Raw genomic sequence first — 12,125 nt, forward strand, 5'->3', positions numbered from 1 at the left:
ATATATATATATATATATATATATATATATATATATATATATATTCGGAGATCAGTTATGGGTGGTTAGGTTCCAGTCCCCTCCCGATTGTTGTTGTGTGAGATCGAACACGAGTCCTCCCTACCAAGTGTGGTCCCAATCACCACTACACCAACAACCAATTGGTACCTTTTGTTCTACGATAATGATACAAACATACAATTGAGGCTTGATAGTCTAGCCAAGTTGATTGGATTAAAAGCTTTATACTAACTTGTAAAAACTATAATCTCTTATCATAAGAAAATATTTGGTTCCCAAATTCCGTGTATAAAGTATTTATCTACTTTAATCCTAATTCACTTATACTGATTTTCTATTCAATGTGTCCAATTTTACATTCTTGTTTTCACGTTAAAGTAAATTTTTTTGTCCTAACTTTTTTCTCTTGAACTTGATATCACATTTGCACACCCATTATTTTTTTCCTTTTTATTTTTCATTTGCTTTTATTCACAAGAAATTAGTGTTTGTTTAAGAAAATAACAAATTCTAATGGCATCCCACATTCTTGGCCCAAGCCCCCATCCCCTTCATCGGTTCATCCGGCTCATCCCATATTCCCACATACCAAATACTCCTTTAAAGTAGTTGAAAAAAGTGCATTCCAACTAATTCATAGTTGTCATTATTCTCATTATCATCCAAAGAAAGTCAGCAAAAGCTTATCTCAAGTTCAATGAGATTCTGCACTTTATGGTATTGCACTATTGCTACTTCTTGGTGGAACTATTGCCTGTGATCACTACTTTAGGCTTTTTAGCTACCAAAATGGATTACCCATTGCTTATCACAGTATCGGAAAAGAGTTTTTTTTTTAGCTCACCTTTAACTAAAAAATAAATAATCTTATTTTCTTCTCCACAAAATAAAACATATGATATATACAATTAAATTTAAATTTAAACAATACAAGCTTAACATAGACCATGTTCTTTTAACTTAAATAGATGAATTAAACTGAACTAATATGAACCGAATATACAATATATCTGATTTGAGCTAAACTACGTCACTGTTAATCGTTTTCACCATATTCGGTTATGTGCACGTAATAAATAACAAAATTTGTGACAGATAATCCAAACCCTTAAGTCAATCTGCAAAAGAGTGCAAGAAATTTTCATTCATATGAAAATGGAGATGTGAAATTTTGACATAAGTGGTGTTTTGGGCCCGCCATAAAACACGCGTCTTCCAAATTGTTGCATAAAACAATTTTCATCATCCATGTGAACTCAATACTAGATACACCAACGGTCCAAATTCTTCTTTTTTGTCAAATATAAAAAATTCCTTAGTTTTATTCTAAAGCTCAATGATTTACATCACACTCACTCAAATAGTACCCATGATTTGCTATAATGATATGAAATTAAGCTAAATAACACAATTTTTCACTGAAATCTAGCTAAAATATGGATACCCAGATGAATAATTTCCTCTTTTCTTTGCTAATTTTCTGTTTAATGACCTCTTTTTCTGCTGCTGACTTTAATCCACCTGATAATTACCTCATAAACTGTGGTTCAAGCTCAAAACTTTCAATTGAAAATCGTGTTTTTATTGGAGATTTAACAAAACCCAGATTTCTTAAAGTTGATTCTTCTTCTAAATCATCACCAATTTCAATTTCTAACCCAAAACCATCACCAAATTCACCTCCAATTTACAACACAGCTAGGGTGTTCATAGGTGGGTCAACTGCTACATATGAATTCAGCATCAAATCAAGGGGTATTCATTTGGTACGTCTTCATTTTTCGCCTTTCAATTCACTGAATTATAATCTTAGTTCTGCAATTTTTAGTGTTTCTGCAAATGGGTATTCTTTATTTACTGGTTTTAGAGCTTCTAAGTATTTTTTGAGGGAGTTTATAATGAGGGTGGATTCTAATACGCTTAAAATTGTGTTTACTCCTGATGGTGGCGAAACCGGGGTCGGGTTTGTTAATGCTATTGAGCTGATTTCTGCTCCTGATAATTTAATTCTTGATTTTGGGGTGATGTCTTTAGAAAATTATGGTACTAAGGAGTATAAAAACATGTCTTCCCAAATTTTAGAGCCTGTTTTTAGAATTAATGTGGGTGGTTTGAAATTAACCCCTTTTAATGATACCCTTTGGAGAAATTGGATTCCAGATGATGATTATCTGGTTTTAGAGTCAGCTGCTAGAAAAGTAAGCACAAATCATGCTCCTAATTATAAGCTTAGTGGTGCTAGTGAGGAGGTTGCACCAGGTAATGTGTATATGACTGCACAGGAGATGAATCAAAATAATATGTCAGGCCTTTCTGATTTCAACATAACCTGGAATTTTCCTGTGATTGATCATGTAATGTATCTTGTGAGGCTTCATTTTTGCGATATCGTGAGTATTGGCCTTAATCAGCTTTATTTCAATGTGTTTATCAATGGGATGATGGCATATAAAGACCTTGATTTGTCGGCCCTTACATTCCATACGCTTGCATCTCCTTATTATCTTGATTACGTTGTACGAATGGACCATTCAGGGCCTATTCAAGTTAGTGTTGGTCCATCTTCGTTGAGTACTTCTTTGAAGAAGAATGCTATCTTGAACGGAGTTGAGATCATGAAGGTAGTGAACAGCAAGGTTACTGAAGCCGGATCCAAGAAAAATCATATGTGGGTCATTTTGGGTTGTGTCCTTGGAGGTTTTGCTGTTTTGAGCCTTGTGTTGGTTGCTGTTTTGCTTGCACTAAGATGCAGGAGGAAAAAAAAACCTGCATCAGAAAGTATAGGTTGGACTACCTTGCGTGTACCGGGAGGAAGCGTGTATAGTAGAGTTACAGAAAGTAGTACCTCTCCACACAGGAATGGATTGAAAATCCCTTTTGAGGAAATACAATTTGCGACCAACAATTTTGACCGTACTTTGATAATTGGTACTGGCGGATTTGGAATGGTGTTCAAAGGGGTTCTTAGAGATGGTACAAAAGTTGCTGTGAAACGAGCCATGCCGGGGTCCAGGCAGGGTCTTCCAGAATTCCAAACGGAAATATCAGTTTTATCAAAAATCAGACATCGCCACCTTGTTTCAATGGTTGGCTATTGTGAAGAGCAATCAGAAATGATCCTAGCATATGAGTACGTGGAGAAAGGACCACTGAAGAAGCATCTATATGGTGGTAAATCACCTCCATTGTCTTGGAAGCAGAGGCTTGACATTTGCATTGGTGCTGCTAGAGGTCTTCACTACCTTCATACTGGTTTTGCTCAGGGGATCATTCATCGAGATGTCAAATCTACAAACATTTTACTTGATGAAAGTTATGTTGCCAAAGTGGCTGATTTTGGGCTTTCTAGGTCTGGCCCACATCTTGATCAGACCCATGTAAGCACAGGTGTAAAAGGTAGCTTTGGTTATCTAGATCCAGAATATTTTAGAAGACAGCAGCTAACAGATAAATCGGATGTATATTCCTTTGGTGTCGTGTTGCTCGAAGTTCTTTGTGCTAGACCTGCAGTAGATCCCCAGCTAACAAGGGAACAAGTAAATTTAGCTGAATGGGCATTAGAATTTCAAAAGCAAGGCCTTATAGAGGAAATTGTTGATCCCCATCTCAAGGATCAGATAAAACCAAGCTCTCTAAAGAAATTTGGAGATACAGCACAAAAATGTTTAGCTGAATATGGTGCTGATAGGCCAACTATGGGAGATGTTCTGTGGAACTTGGAGTATGCATTGCAACTTCAAGAGGGTCAACCTACTACAGAGACAGACGAAACTAGTGAAACATTTACTTCAGAGATTTCTGTAACTAGAATTGTTGCTCGTGGGCCTAGCAATGTTATTCCTGTTGGTGATACAAGTGATGAGAATTTAGGCAAGTCTACTAGTGACGTTTTCTCTCAGTTGGTGACCAATGAAGGCAGATAATCTACACCATGGTCCAGCAAGTTCTAGCTTGTAAATGTTTCTCAGCATTGTATATTATCGGTAATCATCTAAAATTTCATGCCATTCTTTGGAATTTATTTGGGGTTCATAATTGTTTTATTTGGTCATAGTTTGCTTCATGATTGCATGCTAGTGTTGTTTTTACCTGTAAGTGTGGTATTGTGGATTCTATCTGCAGTGTGCTCTAATTCACAAATCTATTCTCAGTACATTTAAGTCAAATCATGCCTCTAATTCAAATCAAAAAGTCGTTTTAACAAATTTTCTCACATATTAAAAAGCTTATTAGTGTGAGTTACTACTTCAGTATTGTTGAACATTGTGTGGATACTATAAAAATGCTTTGTAATTTAAATTAAATGACAATTGAATGTTGCATGGGTGTTGAATATTGCATTGTAGCTGTATTAAGACTATTAACTGGTGGTCCCTGTATATACTTTTGGTTTATCATGCCATTTTCTCTATAAAACAAGTTCCATAACCACAATCAAAAAGTGAGGTATTCCACCCACATGAGCTGTTGAGCGAAGCACTTGTATTTGGCTGCATCACTATAGTAGCTCTTGTATCTACTGCTTGCAACTGAGTATTGTAAAACCCACGAGGTCGCATAATAATAATTGGTCTAGTTTTGGGCTGAAGATGATTGGGTTGGGATTTTAACTAGATGGGTGAGCTTGTCTTTTGCTGCTATCGAGTCTTATTACACATTAATTAGCATGCTCTGTAAAAGTATATCATTTGTAGAGTAATTGTACTCTTCAATTCAATCTGCCATTATAAAGTTGCGCCAACTGTGAGTTGGAAAGTCTTTAACTTCTGAGGAAATCCTTGGCTGCTATTGTTTGCCAATTAGGATCTGCTTTAGTGTAATAAGCTTTAAAAAGGGAGAAAGATGGAAGTTTATTAAACTGTCTCCAGTTCATTGGCAAGGATTCCACTTCCAATATCGTTACATGCTTTTAAAATGCATAATATGAGTGACCATGTTGATAAATTCAGTTGATTGCTATCTGTTTTGTACCCTTTTTTCTTAGTTATAGGGCATTTATTCCTTAATTATCACTTTATTTTCCTTTGCTAACAAAACTGAGCTTCATTGCTTTGCCAGGACTCGGAATATATGCCACTTCTTGTTTTAATTATACATAAAACATATAGGGATTTTCTCCAAAGTTTCTTGTTATAAGATAATCACTGATAGCATATGACTATCCTGTTACATTGCATTCAGTTTAAAGAGCCATTCCCTTTGTTTCAGAAAGTGTTTTTTTTTGTTTGGTTGATTTTGACATTTTGTGCTTGTTATTGTAATAGATTATAGAAGATGTCGAGATGCGGCAGAAGATCATGGCTGAGATGAGGCCTCATGTTTGATTGAATAACAAAATTCTTGGATGATTACATCAGACCTATAGAATATTAAAATATGGAGGACAAGATTGCAGTTACCTATAATCCGTTTGGTAATGAGCTTGTGTACGGAGTTCCTCATTCCATGACACTGCAATTCTGTTTGGATTGTTATAGGGAATATTTCAATTACGAAAGTGAAAGTGTAATATGATTAAGGCATTAAACATGGTCCAATACATCTAGTTAGGTGGTTAAATTTTTGATTCTTTGTAAATTCAAGTACATAATTTGTTCCTCTTGCCACAGATTGAAATCTATATCCACACGTTAAGATATTGTATGAATATGTCCATCTTTGTATTAATGAACATCCGCGAATTCAAAAGCAGATGTGCAAATTATATTGCACATACATAAATTATTGTTGCATTCAGCCGATGATGAACAATGCCATCACTTATTCCCTTCTAACATTATTCTGTACTTAAGAGTGGTTTTACCAAGTACATAATTAATATTGCTACCACTACATCCTTTGCCTTTACCAAGTACCAGGTGTTTGCATCTCTCCTCCACTGCAAGTACCCATTTTGGATCACGGCGAAGTAATTTTGAAACCACTTGTGAAACAGCTGCATTCTTGCCAAAATGAAGAGCATCCAGACTAGGCTGAGAAATATCAAAAGCATCTGCAAGAACACGCTTCCTCACAAGCTTGGCACATTCATCGTCACACATGAGTTTCCTCTGTCAAAGCGGAACTCTTTTCTCATTTGCTTCCACCGGCTGAAGTGGTGCTGCAGCTTCTGTAGAGTAGAAGCCTCAAGCACATTCACAGCACTAAAGCCTAAATTGCTTCCCCCAGCATCACAAGGCACCGTTGCGGTAATTCTGCCACAAGAGCATGTGATTGTCACAGGAAATTCACATCTTGACTCAGGACAAGGAGTTGTAGGGTGGCAGAAAGCTTGACAAGTGTGTCTACAGTCTCTCCTTGGAGCACCACATACCTGTCCACAAGAACCCTTTACGACAGGATCTGACGGTCCACAAGATGGATCACATGGTGCTGGGTGGCAACTCCTGGAACAAGAATGCAGTCCACATCGCTTAGTCTTTCCACAAAGTTTGATACAAGTTATGTCCTTTGACCCACAAGGAATGTTGCGAAGAACCACATGTCCACCAACACATTCCTTCGCTATGGGAACTGAACAAGGAGGGCGGTCTCCAAAATGACAGCTGTGAATAGATTGGTGGCCACAAGGCTGGGGAACTGAATATGGATGTTGGCATGAGGGAGGAGGGGTCCCACAAGGTAGGGGTGGCGGGATTGAAGTCCTTCCACATGCACATGTAAGGTCAGTAAAAATAGTTTCCATGCATGGAGGACAATGACCACAGTGACAACAGAAGGCTTCACAAGAATGTTGCCCGCATTTCAACTTCTTTCCACAAGGCATGGAACAAAAGTGTGGGATCCAATCACCAGATACAGTGTTTCTAGAATCAGAAAGGGGGCAACAGCGCTCACTACACCGATGCCTTCCACAATTCATCTAACGCCCACATTGCCGATCACAGACAAATTTCTCACTGGAAAGGGTGGTCTTATATCATTCCACAGTTCGAGAAGTTGAACCACAACGACATTTCTGAGTAGAGCAAGGAGAGCAATTTCCAACATGACACTTATCCTTACAGTAATGTTTATTACAAGGAAGAAGCTTGCCACAAGTACCTAAACATGTAGGAATTGGGTCCAGACAGCTCCTTCGCCGAACCCTAAGGTTTGTCTTGCCACAATAACATGTCTTTACTTTGCTGGGCAAGAATTCACACTCCCCACAAGGACCTGGGTGACATATTTCAGCACAAACATGGTTTCCACATTTCAACTTCTTTCCACATGTAGAACTACAAGAGTAAAGACCATCATCCGGCCTTATCTCTCCCTTCAATGACAATTCTCCACAAATAACCACCTCAGACTTCTTCTTACAGAAGCAAGAGGAATCTATGGGAACCTGGCAACGCTCACACGGACCCACATGACAAATCTGATAGCAGTGATGACGCCCACATTCAAGAATCTTATTGCATACCTCACCACAAGTATAAACAGATTTCCGTTTAGAACATCTCGTTGTAATTACTTTCTTACCACAAGGACAAGGGCGAGGAGGAGCAAAAGCCTTGCAAGGTGGACAAGGACCAGGATGGCACTGCAACACACAAAGATGGGGACACATATCCTCCTTGCTTAAATCAGCTCTAGGAAGTTCCCTCTCTAGTGATTTTCCACAAGGCTCACCACAAGAGTGCGGTGTCAAGTATAAATCAGATGGAGGATCATGTCTCTTACCACAAAAGCAAATATAACGAATATCCTTAGATGTTTTTAGCTGCACTGCCTGACATCCAGGACACCGCCAATTATATCCCTGAAGCTTCTCAGCAGATGTATCAGCAGAAGTAGGTGCACGAGCCCATTTCTTAATACAGTTCAAATGGAAAATAGAGTAGCAACTCGAGCAAGACCAAACAGGAGCATTCCTCCTCACCATATCATAACAAATCATACATTCCACAATCCCCTTACTTAACTTCTCCTGAATTTCTTGCACCAACTGAGGTAAATCCGAATCCACAACATTTCTCTTCTGATTACTTTTTTCCTTATTAACTGCTCCTCCTCTCTCTCCCACGCCCTCCCTTGGCTCATTTCGCTCTCTTCTTAGATAATGTGGTCGACCCATATAACTACGACCCCCACCACCACTACCACCTCTAAATCCTCGACCCCCTCTACTGTTCATTTGCCCTTGCCTCTCTCTGTTATCTGCTTGCCCCTGCCTCTCTCTGTTATCCATTTGCCCCTGCCTCCCTCTACTATCCAATTGCCCCTGCCTCTCAAAGACATTGTTGTCGCTTCGACCAGCATCCACATTAAAGTTTGACGGCGGGGAGCTCAAGATCCCAGGACCTCTTGCAACCCACTGCTGGGTCTGGGTTTGCTGGCGTTGTCCAGAAAACCTTGTACGATCTCTACGATCAATCTGAGCTTGAAAACTCATAATTCCAACAATAATCCCCAAAATCAAACACTACTCACTCACTCACAAAAATTAGCCTTCAAATCAAATTGGGTATGTACAAAACAACCCTCGAATGTAACTTCTGAGTTTCTTCTTACACCCCTGCATTTATTCCATACAATCAATCAATTACCCAGAAATTCATACATATCGTTACAAAATATAACAAACCCCACATTAAATATAACAGTTCTAAACATTTTTGGTAACTTTTCGGATTATCTATAAACCTCATTGCCCAATATTGAAACAGCAAAATATATATTTATATAAATAAAATTACAAGAAAGTGCAAAGTTCCCAGAAAAATTCAATCAAGAAATCAACAACAACAAAAAAATCGAATTTACAGAAAATATAAACAGAAATCAATATGAATAAAGAATACTAACCTGGGATAAAATTTGGGAAAAAATAACAATCGAATTAGTCCCTTCAAATTTCTCTCTTCTCTTTCTCTATCCTCTCTTGTGATTGAAGAGACTTGGGTAGGAGAAGTTCACGGAGATCTTCTGAGAGAGAGAAATGGGGTTGGGGTCTTAGGGATGGCAATGGATCTGGACCCGACCCGGATCCGTGGATCTAGATCCGTTTTTAACGGATATGGGTCTTTAAATTTTGGACCCGACGGATTCGGGTCGGATCCGGGTCCTGCTGACAAAAACGGATCTGGATCCGGGTCTGAGATCTGGGTCTGGGCCTTAGACCCGGATCCAGATCCGTGGACCCTTTTTTTTTTTTTTCCTATTAAAAAAAAACTAAAATTGTTTGTTTCTTTATTAAAATGTTGATAATGTCAGTAATGATAAAGATTAACCCTTTCAAGTGATGAATTTTGGATGCTCATATCATATACATCATTGTTGTTTTTTCATTAGCTCATATGTAACATCGTATTTTTTTTGTTGTTTATTATTTTAAGGAAATTTTGACTTTTACCACCAAAAAATTTGGACAAATTGTTTTTTACCACCTACTATTTTAAAAGTTGTATTTTACCACCAAATAATGTTCTAAAAATTGTTTTTCACCACCTACCGTTAAGAAAACCGTTAAATCTAACGGTGTTTAAAAACATTCTTCGATTTTCGTGCCTAAAATATGTTCTTTATAGGTTTAGGGGGGCATTTTGGCCCTACGGGTCCAATTTGAGGTCAAAATTGATAAAAATGATCAGAAATACCTCGTTTTGCGTGTTTAAAAAACGAGGTATTTCTGATCATTTTTTATCAATTTTGACCTCAAATTGGACCCATAGGGCCAAAATGCCCCCCTAAACCTATGAAGAACATATTTTGGGCACGAAAATCGAAGAATTTAAAAAAATTCCGTTAGATTTAACGGTTTTCTAAATGGCAGGTGGTAAAAAACAATTTTTTGAGTTTTATTTGGTGGTAAAATACAACTTTTAAAATAGTAGGTGGTAAAAAACAATTTGTCGAAATTTTTTGGTGGTAAAAGTCAAAATTTCCTTATTTTAATTCAAAATATGAGTGTATAAGTTGGTTAATTTGGGGTTGAACTTAATAACCAACAACGTAAGTTTGAAATAAATTTTTTGACCCGAACATTACATTTATTGCAAAATATTAGGCAAAATATATTGGACCCGTTTTGGACCCGGATCCGATGGACCCGACGGATCCGGATCCGGGTCTTCATTTTCTAGATTCGACGGATCCGAGTCGGATCTGGATCCTATATACAAAAACGAATCTGGATCCGGGTCCATCCAGACCCGGTCCAGATCCGACCCGTTGCCATCCCTAAATGGGGTGCGCTGAATTTATACGGTAAAACCAGAAAAATCAATACTTGGAGACCAAGCGAAAGAAAAGAGAGATGAATAAGGATTCTTGTAGGCCAAGAGAAGGAGTCGCAAAATATGACTCGTGTAAAATTTTATCCAATAAGATAATCAAATAAACCGACTTTTTTATGAGCCCATATTGCATTGTATTGGGCTTTCTAGATTTTTAAGGTGCATTTTAATCCTAGGATCATGTTCTCTATCCCATATTCCCATCCCACCTTTTGATATTGTGTTCATGAAAGAAGGGGTGTGTGTGATATTAATGGCATTTGAAAAAAACGAAAAAATAAAAATGATGCGAGCGATGATGTGTGATGATGGGTTGAGTATGTAATGTTTTGATTTGGTGTATCGATAATGTATGTGTCTGTATTATAATCTTTATTACTGCAACGTTTGTTTAAAAACAGATGATGCAGCTGTATAGATGAAAAAAAATGTGTGAAGATAGTCTGTGTATGTTAAGTGTTGATCTGATAAGATAGATTTTGCATATACTATGCGTCTATGCATGTATTAGTGTACTGCATATTCTGTTGATGGCTTCATAATGTCCATCATATTCCAAAGATTTGAGACTGATTTTGATTCTGTTGCCTAAATAAGCTTTAGGGTTATATGTTGGGTAAACCTATTTTGGTTGCATTAAATAATGAATTGTGAAATGCAAAAGACGTAGGTATACAAAGCAAAACAAATGGTGTATGATGATGGTCTTTACATGGTGTGTGTTGTTTTGATAAGATATATTTTTCACATACTGCATACATCAATGCAATGGATATTCCGTTGATGGTTTCATAACCTCTATTATCTTTCAAGGATATAGGACATATAGGGATTCATGTTGTCCAGTTGGCTTTAGGGCTATATGTTCGGTAAACATATTTCGAATGTATAAAATGATGAATGTGGAAAATGACGAATGTGGAAAATAATGAATTGTTAAAATGCAGAAGATGCAAGTATACACATAAACAGAAGGTGTGGTGATAGTTTGTGTATGTTATGTGTTGTTTTGAAATGATAAATTTTTCATATACTGTGTGTACATCTGTGCAATAAATATTTCGTTGATGGCTTCATGATCTCCATTATTATATACTACGGATCTGTGATTGATTTGGATTCATGTTGTCTAATCAGCTTTAGGGCTATGTGTTTGATAAACCTATTTCAGTTGCATTAAATGAAGAATTGTGGAAAATTATGCAACTTATATCAAATAAATATTTTACACCTTTTTTTTTTTTTTTTTTTTTTTTTTTTTTTTTTTTTCCGATGTTCATGTACACAATATCCTATGATCCACTAACCATGACGGTGCACAATCAATGTGTAACGATCACTCCGATCATAAATTCATAGTAGTAGGAGAAGATTTGGGAATCAAATTACTTGTTACCAAGCTCTCGTGTGGGCTTCACAATTCGTTTTCAATTACCTTAGTTAAATCATCAGTTAGAGGAATTAAGAAGCTTAATGATTAAAGAGTGTATCGAGTGAGAACTTAAAAATAGAGGGCGTTTGATTTAGGGCATGTTAGGGAAGGCCTTTTGGACACATAAGGTCAGTAACTCCCTTTGTTATTTATTTTTTTTGTCAAGAAATTTTAATCAATTTCTATACCCACTTTATTTTATCATGATTCATCAACTGCCTTTTTGATCCCATACTCCTTTACGTCCGCTAAACATTGACCAATGCCGACTATCATATTGGCTGATAGTGAGTTATTAGTGACCACCCCATAAACACCTCGTGTATTGAAAAGTCAGCTATTACAATTAAATTTAGCGGGTTTTAAAAATGAAGTTTTATTGTTTGCGTGATCATGAACTCGACTCGACTCGCTCAAAAACGGGTTTGGAAGCCCATACCATAAGGATG

The 12,125-nt window shown here is 37.2% G+C and overlaps 2 pseudogenes across 1 annotated transcript; one reads left to right on the forward strand and one right to left on the reverse strand.

Moving 5' to 3' along the window:
- Positions 1 to 1,199: 1,199 nt before the first annotated feature.
- LOC145631539 (putative receptor-like protein kinase At5g24010 pseudogene) lies at positions 1,200 to 5,668 on the forward strand (annotated as a pseudogene). The gene is made up of 2 exons (XR_014112398.1): positions 1,200 to 4,004; positions 5,286 to 5,668. The product of XR_014112398.1 is annotated as a putative receptor-like protein kinase At5g24010 pseudogene (transcript).
- A 109-nt stretch (positions 5,669 to 5,777) lies between these two features.
- On the reverse strand, positions 5,778 to 8,591 carry LOC145631327 (NF-X1-type zinc finger protein NFXL1 pseudogene; annotated as a pseudogene).
- Positions 8,592 to 12,125: the final 3,534 nt, after the last annotated feature.

Source organism: Chenopodium album, chromosome 5 (genome assembly GCF_948465745.1).
Source record: "Chenopodium album chromosome 5, dcCheAlbu1.1, whole genome shotgun sequence".
In the NCBI taxonomy this organism is placed as follows: domain Eukaryota; kingdom Viridiplantae; phylum Streptophyta; class Magnoliopsida; order Caryophyllales; family Amaranthaceae; genus Chenopodium; species Chenopodium album.